This window comes from Arvicanthis niloticus, chromosome 1, assembly GCF_011762505.2.
Source record: "Arvicanthis niloticus isolate mArvNil1 chromosome 1, mArvNil1.pat.X, whole genome shotgun sequence".
Classification (NCBI taxonomy): Eukaryota; Metazoa; Chordata; class Mammalia; order Rodentia; family Muridae; genus Arvicanthis; species Arvicanthis niloticus.
Genome location: NC_047658.1, coordinates 77,492,707 through 77,512,648, shown reverse-complemented (window position 1 = coordinate 77,512,648; position 19,942 = coordinate 77,492,707). Strand labels below are relative to the sequence as shown.

Below are 19,942 nucleotides of genomic sequence, written 5' to 3'. Positions count from 1 at the left end.
CAATCAGCTTCAGACGCGAAGCGGCGCTTGCTGTTGTACGAGGGAGGTCTTTCTCGCCGCGACAGGTCAGTGTGGATCCCGTGACTTGTTGCGCTAAAAACATTTGTGAGAGTAGGTGCATGCAGCGGCTCTTTCGGTCCATATTCAGGGGGTCTCGCCACTTCAAAACCACTTATGTGTGAGGAGGTGATGAGGCTAGCTGAACCGTGGAGGAGGAGGTAGGACTGGGAAGAGGGCATTCTGTCAGAAGATCTCTCAATGCTGGGGATGGAGGCCAGACATAGGCCTTGGGACTGGTAACACTCCAGGGGATGGCAGGTATTTCTTGGCAGGTTGGTAGGGGATGCTGAGGAATGTGTGAGGGTGTCTCATTCCCTCCTTGCAAGCCTCCTCATTCCTCCCTTGGAAGGACAGATTCACACAGTTTTGTTTGAGGTTTGTTTTTGACAGAGACTCACTGTGTAAGCCACTCACTATGTAGACCAGGCTGCCCTCCAGTCTCTTTCGTCTTGGGATCTGTACCTACCTTTTATAACTCCAAGGTGAAAGCCCAGGGTCTCAGCGGGAGTGACACCCCCTGGTGAGCAGCAGGGTGTGAACGGGAAGAAAGTTCCACTTTAAGGAACACTGCTCAGTGGGGGTTGGGTCCTTCACTGGACACAAAGGAATTCTCAGTCCTTAGGTAGTGTCAATGGATGGGCTTGATGAGCCATGAATTCACCTGTTTTTTATATATATTTCAGTGAATTTTAATGAAATTTCAGAGTTGTACCACTGTCATCGCAGTCCTGCTTTGGAATATTTTAATTAACTGAAAATGCCCGAAAGGTGATTTGGAAGGGAGGCTCAGGAGAAGCATTTGACCTACAAGCCTAACTAACTACCTGAGATTCCCTGGAATCCATTCCAAAAGCCAGAATCGGTAGTGTGCATCTCCTAACCCCACCCTCCAACAGTGACTGACATGGAGGGGAAGACAGGAAATTGGCTAGAACTCCTGGACTGGCTACCTTGAATTATGTGGTCTAGTAGTAGCAACAAGCAAGACCCTGCCTTAAAGAAGAGAACGGACTCCCAAAAGTTCCTCTGACCTCCATGCACTTTCTTTGGCACACATGTACCACATTCACACACACACAAAGAATAAAGAGTAGTTTCCATTATGATTGATTCTCACTTGTACTTCAGGACCCAGGTAACCACTACTCTGATTGCCATCTCCAAGTTTGCCTTTTTCTGGCTATTCATATAAATAGAATCATATGGTATGTGGCCCTTTTGGACCATCTCTTTCATTTAGATTACTTTGAGGTTCGTCTGAGTTGTAGTATATATCAGTACATTGTCATCCCCTTTTGTGGATAAATACTATTCTGTTATATGAATATACTGTATTTTGTTTATTATTCATCACTTGGAATTATTTCCATCCTGGGGGGCTATTCTGATAATGCATCTAAGACTCTAGACATTTTCATTTCTCTTGAGTGGATACTTTGAAGTGAAAAATTTGAGAGTATTATAAATTTATATTTACATTATACAAAACTGCCAAACTTTTACTCAGAGTGGCGGCACTGTTTTATGTTCCCACACTGACAGCTTTTCCTTGTCCACTCTAGCATTTGTTGTCTTTTTATTGCAGTCATTCTCCTACTGCTGTTGAGTATGAAGTAACAGCTCATGGTGGCTTCAGTTAGTGTTATTCAGTTAGTAATGACAGGTGCTGCTGTAGATCGTTTTTTGTTATTTTTAGTTGACCCGTGTGTCCTTTGCTGAAATAATCTGTTCAAACCTTTTGTCTGTTTTTAATATGGTTTGTGTGTAGTTTTTAAAAATTATTATTGAGTAATATGAGTTCAAATTCTGAATATAGGACCCTTTATTAAATGTATGGTTTAGAATATTTATATTATATATCATACAAGTAATATAATATATAATGTATAATTTAAATAATATAAACTATTAATAATAATGTATAATATATAAATGTATATAATTTACTTAATAATATATAATATAGTATCACAGTATATTCTGTTTTTCATTTTCTTTTTAAAGTTTTTCATTGTTGGGGCTTACAATGCCCAGGGGTCTTTGCCATTCTCTCTTGATTACCGTAGGATTATGGTACGTCTGGAAATTGAGACGTGTAAGTATAGAACATGGTATACAAACTGTGTTCTATACTTTTCAAAGTTGTTTTCAAGTTCTAGGTCATTTATATTTCAAAAGATATGTTAAGTTCTACATAAAGATGTTTCACTGTAGCTTTTACTACCTCGCCTACGCTCTAGGAATGGGCTGTGCCACTAGCCTGCGCCCAGAGAAAATTGGATCTGTGGATGAAAAACGCAGACACACACAGTTGTTCAATTTCAACTTGCTTTATTGGCTCAGTTTGCTGGGCATTATTAATCTTCCCTGGCAAGCATGCCCTCCCGAATACTTTTAGCTCAGCACCCTATCTGTCCTCAACTTTAGTCGCTCAGTTACCTCTAGTCCCAGCTCAACATCCCCATCCTTCCGCCTGGAGAAGTGGCCTGTGGTCGCTCTGCCCGAGATCTCACAAGGCTGGTTGGCTTTTCTAATTCCGAAGCATGGTGGAAAAATCTCTCTCTGTCCTCTCCTTGTGTCTGTTTGCTTGCCTGCGGTGACCCGGAAGTCCTGCTTATTCCTTCCTTCTAGCAATTGGCCGGTGTCATCTTCACTGATAGATCAAGAACCAATTGGAGAACAGGACCTTAGCATCAGAACCACTCCTACATAAAGACTTTTGGGGTTCTGACAGGGACTGAGTTGAATTTTCAGGTCTCTTTGGGGAGAACTGCAATCCAAATAGTATTGGAGGGCTAGAGAGTTTGCTGCTTCTCTGGAGGATCTGTGTTTGGCTCCCAGCACCCACAATGAGCAGCTCAGTACTGTCCTCTCTGGATCTCCACAGTCACTCATACACACATGTGACACACACACAGGCACATACGAATATACATAAGGAAAAGTAAATCTTAAGGAAACATACTGGACTTTGAATTCATGAACATAGAATACCTATACATTTACTTCTGTAGTTTCTTTTATCAATGTTGTAGAGTGATTATTGTTTGTATCTTTCTTTTCCTGCTGCTGTGATAAAATACTCTGGCAAAATCTAGAAAGGGATTACGGTGACTCACAGTTTCAGGGTACTGGGAGATCCTGGTGGCAGGCGATTGAAACAGCTGTTCATAGTGCATCCACAGCCTGGAAGCAGAGAAGAATGATTGATAGGGACTAACATTGGTGACACCGTTTTGTCTCAGTCCCCCAATGAGTTGCTTACAAGACAGTGATGGGATCTGCAGTTGAAGTTTTGTACCAGTCTGCATCAGATACCCTTATTTGGAAAATGTTTTGTAGGTAATCAGGGCTTGAGCAGCTAGCCCTGTCCCATATAAAGTTACATCTGTCCTGTACTACATAAAGTTCACTTCTATAACCCTCCCTGGGGCTACACTCCCTTCCCATCCTGAGTGCAGCTTAGAGGATTTAATAAAAGCCTGCGCAGTACCTGATTCAGTGTCTCCAGGGTATATTTTCTGTCAGTGATTGCTGGTGTTCAGCTAGCTTTCTCATTTTTTATGGAGTTCGGGACCTAAGCCCAGGGAATGGTGCCATTCACTTTTAAGGCGATCTTCCTGCCTCAGTTAACCTAATCAAGACAATTTGGCACAGGTGCACCCACAGGCTTATCTCTCAGGAGCCTTGACAGGGAACGACATTCTTTTTATGAGTAGGTTATGAAAGAAAACCAGGTTCTCACAATCTCCTGTAAGGATGTGGCTCCCATGACCAGAAAACTTCTGTGACCTGTATCATCTCATGATAGCTCCAAGTTGGCAACTAAGCCAAAGTACAGGCCTTTGGGGAACAGACCTGATCCAAACTGGCTTACGAAAGTTTTTGTTTGCTGCAGGGCCCCTGTGCTTACACTTTTGTGATTAGAAGATACAGTCAGTAGTTTGAGCATATATTTCAATGATTAGGGAAAAGTTTTTTTTTTTTGTTTTGTTTTGTTTTTTTTTTTGTCCAAACTGGCTGCTATAAACTTTGTGTAAGGAGCACAGTCACAGCTGCCTGACATGGGTTGGGAGAATGGGTAGCTTCTGCCATGCTAAGAGCTCAGTTTGACTAGTTCGTTGGGATTTACTGCCCAAGACTTATCGTGGAAGCTGCAAGCCTTCAGTAAATCCCAGAGTTCCGAAATAGTTGTATCTGACAGATTTCTGCTTATGCAGTTATTGTCTAAGTAGGAGAAGGTTTCCTGTTGTTTCCTATTTTATCATACCAGAATCATCCTCTTCCTCGTGTTGAGGAGAAAACATGAAAGGTTCTACATTAAAAGTTTAAGTTTTCTGTTCCTCCCCTGTAATAACTAAGGCAGAGATGCCCTATACTGGAAATAACAGCTGGTGGACATGAACCTGAGATGTAGGGAAGGACCCCGAGGTGTATCAGAGGTGCCTGAAGTAGGCTGAGGCACAACAGGTACAGAAATGGATCCCTTGCATGTGAGTTGTTTCTTGGGCTATGGGAGTTTTGTTTCTTATTGTTTCTGGGCAAGATTGAACATGAAGTCGGTTGGGACAGAGGACACTCCTAATGTTAGGAAGGAGAAAGTGACCATAGGTAGTTGGGGTTGGAACTGAATAGCACAGATGGCCAGTAGAGAAGGGAGACAGAAAAAGGCCAGGTGGACTCACGGAGGACAGCAGACTTCCTTGGTTGGTAGTAGCCTTCTCAGTCATATCTTTCTGCAGCTAGAGACAGTAAGTTGCAGTAGAGGACTCTTTAGTAAAGGTGTAGTTGTCGGATATACTTTCTGATATACAGTGGGGGCCGATGGAAATGTACTGGAAAAGAATTTGGAGTGATTTGCTCCAGACCTGATCCTATGAGTAACTTTATCTTAGGCTACAACCAAGTTACTAAACCAGCTTAAGTGTTGTTCAAACCCTTAGAAATTTGGATGGTAGGAAAAACTGAGATAATGAATCCAACAGATTTTGAAATTTTTATGGTTATATAAAAAAATGTAAGAAAGAATTACAATTCTACAGTGCCAAAGTATTAAGGACTAGGTGTGGTGGCGTGTATCTAACCCCAGTATTCAAGAGGCAAAGGCAGGAGGACCATGAGTAGAGACTGTAGAAGATATGGATGGAAGGGAAACAGAGAAAAATCCATAAAAGGTGGGGATTAGGCTCAGTTGGGTAAAGTGCTTGCCTAGCATGCAGGAAGCCCTGGGTTTGATCCCCAGCACCATTCTGAGTGTGGTGCACATGCCAGTAATCCCAGCATTCAATAAGTGAAAGCAGGAAGATCAGATTAAGGTCATCTATGGCTATATTGGGAATTCAAGGCCAGCCTGGGTTCCCCACAAAAGAAAAAAAAAACAAATTTCTTGAAACAAACAAACAAACAAAACCAAAACCATTTTATGTTGTATTGGGCAGTGGTGGCAAATGCCTTTAATCCCAGCACTCAGGAGGCAGAGGCAGGTGGATTTCTGAGTTCAAGGCCAGCCTAGTCTACAGAGTGAGTTCCAGAGCAGCCAGGGCTTCACAGAGAAACTCTCAAAATATGAAAACAAACAAAAAAAAACTAAACAAACCAAGAAACAAAAAGTCGTTTTATATTTATTTGTATGGATGTTTTGCCTACATTACATGCATGTGTAGCACATGCATGCCCGTTGCCTCTGGAGGCAAGAAGAGGGTGTCATCTTTTGGGACTGGAGTTACAGACAACTGTGAATCTGTCATGTGAGTGCTGGGAATTGAATCTTCTTCCTCTTGAAGAGCAGCCAGTGATCTTAACAACTAAATAGCTCTGCAGTTTAAGAAAAATAAACTTGTTTTTAAAGACAGGTGTTGTGGCTTATGCTTGTAATCTCAGCACATAAGAAACTGAGGCAGGAAGATAACTGGGATTTCAAACCTAGCTCGGGCTGCATAGTAAGTTCCAGACCAGACTGGGTTTATAGAGTAAGATCTTATCAAAAATAAAAGTATTAAATGCTGCCTTTAAAATATAAATTTCGCCGGGCGGTGGTGGCGCACGCCTTTAATGCCAGCACTTGGGAGGCAGAGGCAGAGGCAGGCGGCTTTCTGAGTTCAAGGCCAGCCTGGTCTACAGAGTGAGTTCCAGGACAGCCAGGACTACACAGAGAAACCCTGTCTCGAAAAACCAAAAATAAATAAATAAATAAAATAAAATAAAATATAAATTTCTTGTAAAACTATAGTGGAAACTACTAGAAAAACAAGATTTAATTAACCATGACATTTCCAGAAGACATGTTGACTACATGCCTGTTGAGCTGTGAGATTCACGTACAGCTAGACGTGAAGGGTAGCCTGCATAGCTGCCACGTCCCCTACAGGTACCACCATTGGAACATTCTCAGTGCCCTTTTCTGTTCACCCTCGGCCAGATGCTGATTAAATCCAGTGCATTTGTTTTGTGAGGAGCCAGAGAGAATATTTTCACCCCAAACTATGATAGTCTGTTTATCTCCATCCTCTGAAAGCGTTTCCTGCCAGGCAGTTGACATAGAGCATTGGCACAGCTTCAGGAAACTGTTTGCTTCTGTTTACCCTTGCTAGATCCAACTTCCCTAGGGACTGGGATGAGGGTCTCCTTGAACTCCTTCACACTTAGAACCTCTTCATGGAGCACCAAAGTACATGTGTCAGAGCAATGGGAATCTCATCTGTGAGGGGAGAGGTGTCGGCTTTAGTAATAATAGGCTAGGTGAAAGTGAGTTAATACAGTAAAATGTACTCGGAATATTCTTTTGTAATATTTTGAGATAAGTCTCAGGTAGCTCAATCTAGGGGCTGGTGAGATGGTTCAGTGGGTAAGGTCCTTGCTATCAAGCTTGATGACCCATGTTCAATCTTCAAGTGACACATGGTAGGAGAGAATGCACACATGTGTATACACTAAATGTAATTAAAAATTTAAAAAGAAGCCAGACATGATGGCATATGTCTTTAATCTCAGTACTCCAGATACAGAGGCAGTTGAATCTCAGTGAGTTTAAGGGCAGCCTGGTCTACATAGCAGGTTCTAGGCTAAACAGTGAACCCTTGTCTCAAAAACAAAATAAAAACTAAGGATCCTAGCACCCACATGTTAACTCACAACTAATGGTAATTCTAGTTCCAGGGGATCTGACGCCCTCTTATGGCCTCTGTGGACACTGCATGCACATGATACATAGACACACATGCAGGCAAAACACTTTCATAAAATCAAAATAAATAAATCTTTTTAAAAAAAACTTTAAAAGGCAGTGATCTTGAGATATAGAAAGACACAACCACTTAATATTACTGTTAGTTTTGAACAGGTTTCCATCTTCTCTACATAGTATTGCTAGATAAACTTGACATTACTTAATTCCTTTATCCTGCTGGATGCTTTAAAGAAGATCCTACAATTTGGTTAAGCACCAGAACTGCAGGGAGCAGTAGACCTGGAAGTGAACAATATGGGAATAGTGGCAAGAGTGTGGCTTGGGCCAGAGGTCTGATGCCACATAAATGCTTCAGACTAAGTGTTATCTCTGGCCCAAACTCAAAACAAGGTCATAGATTAAAAAATCCAGAAGCCTCCAAATGGCAAGAATGAGTGCAAACAGCAGGTTTGCAGGAAAAAAGTAGAGGATGTAACACAAATACCAGTGGGAGGAAAATGGGAAGAATATATACAGTTTAGAGGCTCAGACTTAATGTCTACCATTAGATTTTGGCCATGGAACAACTTCAGCCAGGCAGCACCCTCTGGTATCCTGGCTTTAGCATTGATGTGGGATCATGTACATGCAAATGGACATGATTAACTGGGCTAATTTAGAAGACCAAAAGTAGTAAGGACTTAGGTTGCTGCAGTTGCACAGAGAGACTTCATTAGTGAGAAAATAAAGGTTTAGACGTACTAACTAGGGCTAGAGAGATGGCTCAGCAGTTAAGAGCACTGACTGCTCTTCTAGAGGACCTGAGTTCAATTCCCAGCAACCACATGGTGGCTCACAACCATCTGTAATGGGATCTGATGCCCTCTTCTGGTGTGTCTGAAGATAGTGACCGTGTACTCTCATACATAAAATAAATAAATAAAACTTTAAAAAAATATTAAGTAACTTGGGTCCTAAAAGATAACTCAGCAGGTAAAATACTTGGTTGCCAAGCCTGGTGACCTGAGTTCAGTCTCCAGGACCCACCCACATGTGGAAGGAGGTAACTGACTCCAGCAGGCTGTCCTCTGACCTCCATACTAACTTGCGCGCGCGCGCGCGCGCGCGCTCGCACACACACACACACACACACACACACACACACACACACACACACACACGAGATATATATGTAAACCTAAACACACACAGAGGTGTGTGTTAGGACAAGGTTTCTCTCTGTTGGCTGTCCTGGAACTTGCTTTGTCATGGAACCGACTAGCCTCAAAGGTGCTCGCCACCTTACCTGACCAAGAGAGTTTTTGTTTTTGTTTCTGTTTCTGTGGGGGAGGGAGTGTTGAGACAGGATTTCACTATATAGCTCTGGCTGTACTAGAATGCTTTGTAGACCAGGCTGGCTTTTAACTCATAGAGATCCACCTAACGCTGCCTCCTAAATGCTGGGATTAAAGGCATGTGCCACCACTGCCAGGCTGAGAAACATATTTAAAAAAAAAATACAGATCCTTGCTGGGATATTGGCTAGTGGGTAAGAGGTTATGCTTACACAAGGACAGGGACCCAAGTTTGGATCCCCAGTATTCATGTTAAGGAAAAAGCCTGATGTGGTAGGCCATTAACCCCAGTGCTGTGGGGGAATGGAGACAAGATTTGCTGGGGCTTGTTCACCACCAGCTTCTATCTAGCTTCAGCAAGAGAAGGAAAAAGGCAGAGATGGTACAGAGCAGGACACACAGTATTATCTTTAGTTCTGTGTGTAGGCTTTGATCTCTCTCTCTCTCTCTCTCTCTCTCTCTCCCCCTCCCTCTCCCCTTCTCCCTCCCCTTCTCTCTCCTCCTCCTCTTCTTCCTCCTTTTCCTCCTCCTCTTTCTCCAAGACAATCTGTACCTTGCTGCTTGCTGTTGTGGGATTTTTGTTTGTTTGTTTTTAAGATAGCATCTCATTATGTGTCTCTGGTTGACCTGGAACCTAGTATGTAGACCAGGCTGGTCTCAAACTCATAGAGTGAATACTTGTCTTTGCCTGCTGAGTGCTAGGATTAAAGGCATGTACCATAATGTCCAGGCAACCCCTTAGTTTTGAACAATGTAGGTCTTTTACATCTTTCTCCTTTTGAGGTTTTGGGCTTAGGTGGTTCTATCATTTGCTTTCACAGTCTGAAACTGAAGGCTTCTGAGGTAGAGAGCTCTCTGCTTTTGAGAGAAACAGAAGTCAGCATAGTTTCTGAGTGAGGTCTCTAGAATTCTGCCAAGGATTTAGCAAATCCTGGGTTCCCCCTAGTTCATCAGTTACCTTAATCTTGTGGGTGGCTGCCTGGTCTGTTCATGACTTTTTACCTTTGCCTCGAAGTCCTTTTGACTTCTGGACCACTTGACTCTGTAGCCATTTGATCATGAAGACTGGTTTAACCCAACCCCACAACTCTTAATGTACCTCAATTTCTAGGACTTCTAGCTGAATAGAGAAAATGGAGACTAGGAATCCCAAAGAAGCAGGATGATACCAGCAGATAACTGAGCTTGGTCTTTTTTGTCAGTCAACAAACCACTTTTAGCATCCTCTCAGGCACTGAACTCACCCTAGCCTCCCTAAAGTTCTGTCATGGAAGGGCCCTTAAACAATATGATTGAAGCTGGGCATGGTGGTATGTAGTTCCTCGTTCCAGCCTTGCTGCTGGGGTGTGGAAATGTGGCTTGGGCAGGTAAAACGGAGGTCGATAGACTGTATTTACCCTATGCTGTCACTGGGTGCTAGGCTTGTGGGAATCGCCAGTGCATTGCTCAGCAGGTCAGAGAATGCATGCAGCCTTGGGTTGGGACCCCAGCCCAAGTGAAAAACTACATAGGCCAAAGCTGGGGTTCTCTGACTTCTGGGTGTCCGGTTGCCACTGGAAACCTCGTAGAGTTGGAACGGAGGGGACCCATGGGCCTGCCAGGAAGAGCACGGGGTCAGGGGCATCCAGATGCCCCCAGAAGTGGAGGGGAGTTGGGAACTGAGTGGGTCTGTGGGGGGGGGGCAGTCTGGGAGGGTAGAGAAGGGGAACTCTGGCATAGCTCAGTGGTGGCAAGTCCATAGAAACTTTTTAGATGGCGTGGCCTGTAGATGAAGGTTTTCTCCACGTTCCGAGATGGAAAAAAGGTTCTTGATAAAAGAGACAGTCTATGCTTATCCATACCGTTTATTGACTGTTGGTCATGGAAAATGGGTGCATACTACTTCCTCAGGGTGGACCAGAGATTAAACACCTTTTTCAGGAAGGGAAGCTTATTGGCTAAACCCTCAGGGTTTATACCTCATTAGCATGGAGAACTCTGTTCTGATGTACGTGACCATTGGTCACAGTCCAGGCCAAGAATCAGGTGGAAAGCAGGGAGACACCTACCATCCTCAGATGGGATTTGGGGTCTCTGAACCCATTCAATCTTGCCAAGTTTCCTGGTATAGTCCACAGGCTCACAGTGGTGCATGCCTTTAATCCCAGCACTCGGGAAGCAGAGCACTGAGAGTTTGTGGCCAGCCAGGGCTACATAGTAAGACCTGTCTAAAAAAAAAAAATTGCTTGTGTGCGTGTGTCTGTGTGTGAGGATATGGCTCAGTTAGAGTACTTGCCAAGCATACATGAAACACTGAGTTCAGTTTCCTGTACATCTATAATCCCAGCAGGAGAATTGTAGTTCAAGGTCATTTTTAATATATAGTGAGGCCAGACTGGACTACATGAGGCCCTTTCTCAACAAAATAAAACAAAACACCATTGAATTAGATTCACGAATGATAAAAATAAAATAATTGAACTGGAGCAGGAAGGAGTGAAAGAACCATTTCAAACTGAGACACAGAGCCCTGTCACAGCCCCACAGCTTTCAGATGCAACACAACCTACAGAAATGTCCTAGAAGTAGCCTGAGATACAAAGAAATTACTGACCCAGCTAAGGCTTCTGGAAATGGACTGTACGCAGGACAAATGGGCTGTAAAGAGTATGCCTAAGTCAGCCATGAAACAATATGGTTTAGGTAAGTGAAATTTTGAAGATGATGGAATCTAATTGATAACTTCCTTATGACTTAACCTACAGATAATTTCTCTTTTGAAAGGGTTAATTATATTGGCAATTATGCAGTGAAAAAGCCTGTGATGAAAGTATGGTAGAGGACTGTGCTCTTTGTGGAGCAAGTTAAAACAAGATGGTCTGTAAGCAATTATTATCTTCATCAAAATTCCTAGCTCTAATGTTTTGGTTTCGATGGCCCAGCACGTATGCCTTCTCAAACAATTGGATGGATTTAAAACACTAAAATGTTTGTGCTTATATCTTAACATAGCATCAGTTCAACAGGAAAAGGGGGGTCGGGGAGTAAGATCTGGCATTAGGGCTTGGTTAAAAAAAAAGAATAAAAACTCAAGTAAACAAAAAGCACACAAGGCCTAACCCGTGCATATGAATGATATCCTTTATTCAGCCTTACAATGCCCATAGCAGCAAGGCTCCAATCCACAGGCAGGGTGTCTTTTCTTTACTCCTTAATCACTTAACATCTCTGGAAAAAAATGGTCAGGAGTTGGCATGGTGCTTGGGCGTTATCCACTGTTAGCATTTTCATATGGGGGATACTTTTCAAAAAGATTTCTCTTTGCCTTTTGTTGTTGTTTTGTTTTTGATCTTTAAAAAAAATAAGTGTTCTGTATTCTTAGGAAATTTTGGGGTGTCTGCTTAGGAGAGCAAGTGATTTGAAAACTGAATAAGCTTTTAAAATTCTGATTAATATATGTGCAAGTGACTATGAAAAATGTTTCTTTGTATTAGATTAGAAAACTTGATTTAATATAAAAACCTTTATGGTTTAAAAATAACCATAGGTGTATTTTTAAAGTGTATGTGTGTGTTTTTCTAATGGGTTAAGTTTCCAGCTACATTCTATGCGTAATGATGGATTATGTTGTCAGATGTTTATATTATATGTTCATTTGAAATGCCTATAATTTAGGGCTTGCTAAGAACATGTACTGCTCTTCCAGAGGATCTGAGTTTAGTCCCCAGCATCTATGTCAGATAGTTCACAACTGCCTGTATTTCCAGTTCCCTGGGATCTGACATCTCTAGCCTCCTGGAGCACCTGTACTTATCTGCACACTTCTACCTCAGAAGCAAACACACATACACAAAGTTAAAAATAATTTTTACAATCTTAACAGAAATGACAAGTTGACAGCTTGTCATTTAGTGAATGAAAGATAGTTGCTAGGTAAGTGTTGAAGGTGGAGTTGATATTAATAGAAAGATGATTAACCCACTCTTTCAAGAGGCTCTCAGTGTCTGCTCAGTCCATAGATTGGGTCACGGTGAGCTAGCATCATGAGCTAAGAACTGCCTCAAAGAATGACTTATCCACTCTGCCAAGGACAGGAGGAAATCAGAGAAGGTTTGACTAAACAGATGACATTTGTTTTGAGCCTGTTAAGAAGCTAACATTTTTTTGATATCTTCTGGTAACAAGTTGTTATGAGATTGGAGCATAGGATGCTGAGAGCTAGAACTGAGATGCAAAGTTCACAAAATCTGGAACATCCAGGTACAGATGTCATACAAGTAAATGGGGAGTTCAGGTCAAGGGGAGAACTTAGAGCTCTAGAAGTAATAGTGTGACAAGATCAGTGGATTTAACTGAAGCTATGATTGCCTGGATGCAGGAAAGACCAAGCGGAAAAATCTACTTGAAAACTACACAGAAAAGAAGGTAGTATAATCCCAGCACTTGGGAGGCAGAGGCAGGCGGATTTCTGAGTTCGAGGCCAGCCTGGTCTACAGAGTGAGTTCCAGGACAGCCAGGGCTACACAGAGAAAAAAAAAAAAAAAAAAGAAGGTAGTAATAAAATACACTATGCCAAGTGGTCATAGAGATGGTGAAAGGAGTTGATAGAGAGGCTGGGAGCATAGAGGTCAAGAAAAGAGTTCAGGGTGCTACAGGAAAAATGAATAACAGAGTATTTGAAAATAAAAACTAGAATAGTTGAAGTCCGGCTTTTTTTCTTTTTTTCTTTTTTTGGCTTTTCGAGACAGGGTTTCTCTGTGTAGCCCTGGCTGTCCTGGAACTCACTCTGTAGACCAGGCTGGCCTCGAACTCAGAAATCCGCCTGCCTCTGCCTCCCAAGTGCTGGGATTAAAGGCGTGCGCAACCACCGCCCGGCGAAGTCCGGCATTTTGGTGTGTGATGGTTTGTATATGCTTGGCCCAGAGTGTGGCACCATTAGGAGGTGTGGCCTTGTTGGAGTAGGTGTGTCACTGTGGGCATGGGCTTTAAGACCTTTGTCCTAGCTGCCTTGGAGCCAGTCTTCTAGAAGCCCTTAGATGAAGATGTAGAACTCTCAGTTCCTCTTGCACCATGCCTGCCTGGATGCTGCCATGTTCCCACCTCGATAATAAGGAACTGAACCTTTGAAGGGGACCTGTAAACCAGTCCCAATTAGAGTTGCTTGGTCATGTGTCTGTTCACAGCAGTAAAACCTTACTAAGCCATGGTGCAAGCCTGTAATCCCAGTGTTTTGGAGGTAGAGGGAAGAAGATCAGAAGTTTAAGGTTATCCTGGCTATGTACAGACTTTGAGACCAGCCCGTGATGCATGAGATTCTGTCTCAAAGCAAACAATAACAAAACAAACAAACCCAAAATTACAAAACAAAAACATTAAGACCTGGGTTTCCAGATTATTGTGTTTTAGGTCAGTGTATAAAGTACCCACACTACATCATCCTGGAGACCAGACAAGTTTCCAAAGACAGAAGAATATATTTTATTCCCAACTGCGGTGTGTGAAGGCATGAGTATAATCAGTAAAAGATGCCTTGTGCAATCTGCTGGAACATTGTAGTTTTCTCTATTATATACTTTCTCAACCAGACTATCAACCCAGTGGGCGAACAGATTAAAACTGCTTTCCGCCTACAAAGGAACAAAAGTTACCACTGATCACCTCTTCTCAGAAAGACCACAGAGAAAGGTACCCACAGAAATGAGATGCTCAAGCAAGACAGAGAAAGACAGGAGGTACAAGATACAGGAGCTTCAAAAAGTCTTCTATCCAAGAGACTAAGCTGTTTTAGGAGGTGGGAGAGTGAAGGGCTGTTTAGATGTGACAGGGAAAGCTGAGGGAGCGGACACCTCTGTTTTCACAGTAGGAAGTCAAGGTTCCCACCCACATTAAGGAGATGCTTGTTTATTTTTTATATTTATTTCAGTTTAATTTTTTAATGTGTGAATACCATGCAGTGCCTGTAGATGTCAGAAAAGGGTATGAGATCACCTATAGCTGGAGTTACTGGTAGTTGTGAGCCTCTGTGTGGGTGCTAGGAACACCCTAGTTAGAAGTTTTGAGACTAGACAAGCTTAGGACAGTTGCTGTGCAGAGGTAGAAGCATTCAAATCACCAGGAATAAAAGGATTATCGAGTCACATTCAGTGCTGGGAGGTTTGTATCTTACTATGAGGTTCCAGAAAAGATGCAGGTTCTTCTTCTTGTCAGTTAGATTGCTCCTGTGCTACTTACTAAGAATTCTTTCTGTTGAGATGCTTTGAAGATATGCCTCAGCCATACAGCTTGATTCATTATTAGCAAAGGTTTTATTTCTTCGCAGTACTGGAGTTATCTGTATGGGAAATCTGAGGCTCAAAGTAAGTGCATATATTATAGTAAAGAACACTTGGTAGTAAAATACTCAAACACACATACAGAAGAGACTTAGAGTGACAGTTTCCTAGGCACCTACAGCTTGGGCTTTTTGGACATTTATCTCTCAGCTGTCCAAGCCTTTTATAGTTAGGATTGATGAATATGAAAGGAATTATCAATAGTACAGAATGGCGATTGTCCTGAGGAAGAAATAAGGAAGGAAAGGAGAAACCTTCCAGGAAACTGAGAGTGGCTCTGTGGGGTCAACCCTGTTTTACAGAATAGCAGCACCTGGGGAAAGGCTATGATATGAAATGGCATGATAGATGTAGACAAACTGCTATGCCCTTTACTGATGCAATTTTATTTATTTATTTATTTATTTATTTATTTATTTATTTATTACTAGAAGCTCCCTTAGCATCTGTCATCCCAGCTGTTAGGAGGATAATTATTAAAGTAAGGTGTGTCAGGGCTGGAGTGATGTCTCATTGTGTAAGAGCATGCACTGCTCTTGCTGAGAACCTTGTTCTGTTTCCAGCACCCATGTCAGTCAGCTTGTCACTCCAGCTCCCGGATCAACACCCTTCTCACTCACATGCACACACTCACACCAAATATGCACATATACATAATTAAACACAAAAATAAAGTCTTAACTCCGTATGTAAATTTAACTTTTATTTCTGTGTGTGTCCTCATATCTTTATGCGTACCCTCAAAAGCCAGAAGATCTCTAGAGCTGCAGCTGCAGGAAGTTTTAAGTCACGGAAGGTGGGTGCTGGGATTTGGAAAGGAAAGTTAGCACTCTCTCTTCAGCCATAAATCTTTTATTCTTTAAAAATTGTAAAAAGAAGCTGGAAGATGACAGTTCTCCTAGAGTATTTTCTTGATGGGCACCAAGGGTTGAGAGCCTGATTGCTTTCTTGCTTGTTTTATTTTGAGACAGAGTCTTACTAGTAACCAGGATGGCCTCTGACTCAGAGATTGCCTGTGTCTGGTCCCGGGACTAAAGGCTTGTTCTGCCATGTGCAGCTGCCACTTTTGTTTCTAATTGTTTCTTTACATCATACCTGGAGTTGTTTTCCCAAAGTGCACATCGCATTACTGTTTCCAAGACTACCATGTTCTCTATAATGAAATTTAAATTCCTTAATATTAACTCATGGTTTTTACCAGATAGGACCTTTTATTATTCAGTCAGTTATCAATAAAATACTAGTAATTCAAATTCAGTGGCGTATGAAATGATTATAAACCTTTATACAGCAGTATTTGTGCCAGAAATGCAAGAATGATCCAATATACAAAAATCAGTAAATGTAATATCTTATATTGATAGAAGAAAATAGAAAACCATATGATTATCCCAATAGACACAGAAAGTATTAAAAATAAAATTTAACATTCTTTCATGGTTTAAAAACCACCACCACCACTGACACACAGACACACACATACCCTGAACCCCCAAGAAAACTACATACACACCTCCAAATCACCAAGAAAACTACACAATACACACACACACCCCAAACCCCCAAGAAAACCAACACTTAAAAAGAAAAACCCAAAACCAAGAACTATCTAAGTTTAAGAGAAGTGCTTCAACATAATAAGAGCTATATTTGACAAACCTCTGGCCTATGTCATACTGAATGCAGAAAAGCTGAAAGTCTGTAGGTAGGTGAACACTGTCCAGCCTTAAATCTTAGTTTGGGATACTATTGCTATGATGAAACAACATGACCAAAGCAGCTTGGGAAAGAGTTTATTTGGCTTATACTTCTTGTCATTGTTCACAATCCAAGGAGGTCAGGATAGGAACTCAAACAGAGCAGGAGCCTGGAGGCAGGAGCTCATGCAGAGGCCATGGAGGGTGCTGCTAACTGGCCTGCTCCCTACAGCTTGCTCAGCCTGCTTTGTAATCTAACCTAGGACCACAAAACAAAGAATAGCAGCATCCACAAAGGGCCTGATTCTCTCCCTTCAATCACCAATTTAAAAAAAAGACCCTGAAGGCTATCCTACAGCCCAATTCTATAGAGGCATTTTCTTTCTTTCTTTCTTTTTATTTATTTTTTATTTTTTTTCCACCAAAAAAGTTTTTTTTTTTAATACAGAGAAAATACTTCTGAAAAAAAAAACTGTTTGGTTTCAATAAATTAGGAACAAATGCTTGATTAGCTTACATACCAATCAATATGGTTCCTTCATGTCACAGGTGTATGAGATACAATCTGAACTCCACAGTTTTTTACAGTTAATGACTTATAACCAATGTAAATAAAGTAAAACTATAGATTTTTAATAACATTAAGAAATTTTAAATTATCAAAAGATTTTGTTACTTCTGTATGCAATATTAGAGAAATCAGACTATTTCCATACTTATAGAAAGCATTTTTTTTGAGAAATGTTTTTCTCTAGCTATTATAGTATTTTATTGAAAGAAAAAAATCTTCCAAACAATTATGCATTAAATTCAAAGTTGCTTCATATTTATATTTATGGAAGTTGGGCAGATAATCTGAACCCTGCAAGTCAGTTTCTATTACTAGAGGCATTTTCTTAATTGAGGTTTTCTCCTCAAATGACTTGAGTTTTGTCCCAGTTGACAAAACTATCCAGCACAGAGCCTGATACCAGAGGCAGGCACATACATCTCTGGATTCAAGGCCAGCCTGATCTACAGAGCAAGTTCCAGGACATCTGGGGCTATACAGAAAAACTCTGTCTCAAAAAATCAAAACTAAAACCAAACTCTCCTGCACACTTAATGAACCTCTCTGAGCCTGCTTTCACTTCCTGTGCATCCAGAGCACCTGACATCTCAGCTCACCTGCTCTCATAGCTGGCCCAGTCACTGAAGTTATCCCAAAGCATTCCTTAAGTGATCTATTGTTGTTATTGTTAGTCTAGTATTTAAAATAAAATGCCAAATACTGTAACACAAAAGCATATGGACCTAGGTCTAATGTAACCTTTTTATGACTGGTTATTGAAAGACAACTTTGATTTTTTTTTTTTTATATTACATCTTTGGTACATTTTGAAAGGGGAGAGTGAAAGGCATGTTGTGGAATTTAAGCCATGGAAACTGCTTTTGCTGTGGAAATGGGGCTCAGGAAAGCATCACAACTTGTTTCTCATAGTAGAAGAAAATAATTGTCTTAATTTTCTGTGAAAATCTCAGTAGTAACACTTGAAAACAATCACTGAAATACAAATATTTACTAGACAAGATTCCAGTTAATTCTCATTATTTCTCTCTCTGTACTATAGTTTTTCTATTTTCTTTTCTTTCTTTTTTTTTTTTTTTTTCATTTTTAGTTTTTTCGAGACAGGGTTTCTCTGTGTAGCCCTGGCTGTCCTGGAACTTACTCTGTAGACCAGGCTGGCCTCGAACTCAGAAATTCTCCTGCCTCTGCCTCTCAAGTGCTGGAATTAAAGGTGTGTACCACCACTGCCTGGCCTATTTTCTTTATTAATAATCCTATAACTTTTTAATTATAATAACTAGTATTATCAGTCAATATTTCCTTTGAATTCCTTGTAGAGTTAAATAAAATCTTTTCTTACTGTGTAGAAAATTTTTAGGTTATGAGAGAAGAATGTGTATTATTTGTGAATATTCATATACCAAAAATTTTCTACACATTTCCATTCTTTGTCAGTCAACATACTAACATTGTTTGGAAGGATTGTGTGAGACAGAAATAAAAATCAGGAAGTTATTAACAAGCAGATGGAATGTTTTATAACCACATCTGCATGCTAACCAACACTGCCTGTTGCAATGTTCTTGCTTGTCTGGAATTATACAGAGAAAAACTAATAAGTAAATACATTGTCTTAATCATTGTTCTATTGTTATGAAGAGATGCCATGACATGCAACTCTTTTAAAGGAAACCTTTAAAATTGGGGGCTTGATTACAGTTTCAGAAACTCTAGCCATTATCATCATAGTGGGGATCATGAAGGCAGGAGAAGTTAGCTGAGAGCTACATCCTGATGTGTAGGCAGAGAGGCTGGACCTGGTGTGGGCTTCCCCAGTGACACACTTCCTCAAACAAGGCCATATCTCCTAATTCTTCTAAAATAGTGTCACTTTCTAATGACTAAGCATTTAAATGTATGAGCCTCTGGGGGCCATTCTTAGTCAAACCTCCATGTGCAAGTTGCCATTCTCCTAATCCTATTAATGGACTGGGTAGTGCCCTTCAACTTTGCTCTAAAATAATTATTACTCTTTTTTTTTTTTTTTTTTGAGATAGTGAACCTCTTTGAGAGTCTGTTTAAAGCTTTTTACCTTGAAATAAATTCAGTACATATCAACAGTTCTGTATTTCCTCATGAGCATCTCTGGAAGAATACATAATCTGCACTGATCTGCAGTAAGAATGAGAGGGAAGATTTGGGTGGGGAGATGGCTCAGTAAAATAACTCGCCATACAAGTGTGAGGGTCTGAGTTCAAACTCCAAGAACTCACATAAAGCTGGGTGCTGTGGCATACATCTGTTGTCCAAGTGCTCCTACGAGGAGAGGGAAAGCTGACAGCTGAACGGAAGAATCTTTGAAGGGCAGCTAGCTTGACATATGCAGCAGCGGCAGTGAACAACTAAGAGACCCTGCTTCAAACAAGGTGGAAAGAGAAGATCACACTTGAGTCCATCCCATGACCTTCACAAGAGCACTGTAGCACATGCACACCTGAACACAAATGAACATGCATATGCAAACAAAATTAGAGGAAACTTATTTTCTTGTATATTATTTTATTTTGTTTTTAAAATTTACATTTAGTTATGTCTTACCTATATTTACATATTAGTATATGTAAAATGCTTTCTAAGTCACAATGTCAAAAAAGTTTTACATGTAACTCATGTAAGTGTTCTGAATTTCCTATTTTTTTGCAATTTAAAAAATTTAATCAGTCTTGGAAGTGGTGAGATTGCTCAGCTAATGATAAAGTTGTTTGCTACCAAGCCTGATGACCTGAGTTAAATCCCTAGAACCCAAA

At 41.0% G+C, this 19,942-nt stretch overlaps 1 protein-coding gene across 1 annotated transcript in view; it reads left to right on the top strand.

The window, feature by feature from the left end:
- The first annotated feature begins 21 nt into the window (after nt 1–21).
- The window catches only part of Dennd2b (DENN domain containing 2B), a 182,748-nt gene continuing 162,827 nt past the window's right edge, over nt 22–19,942 (top strand). The window contains exon 1 of the mRNA XM_076940641.1: nt 22–65. The gene's annotated coding sequence lies outside the window, so the exon portion shown is untranslated. The remainder of the gene's footprint in view (nt 66–19,942) is intronic.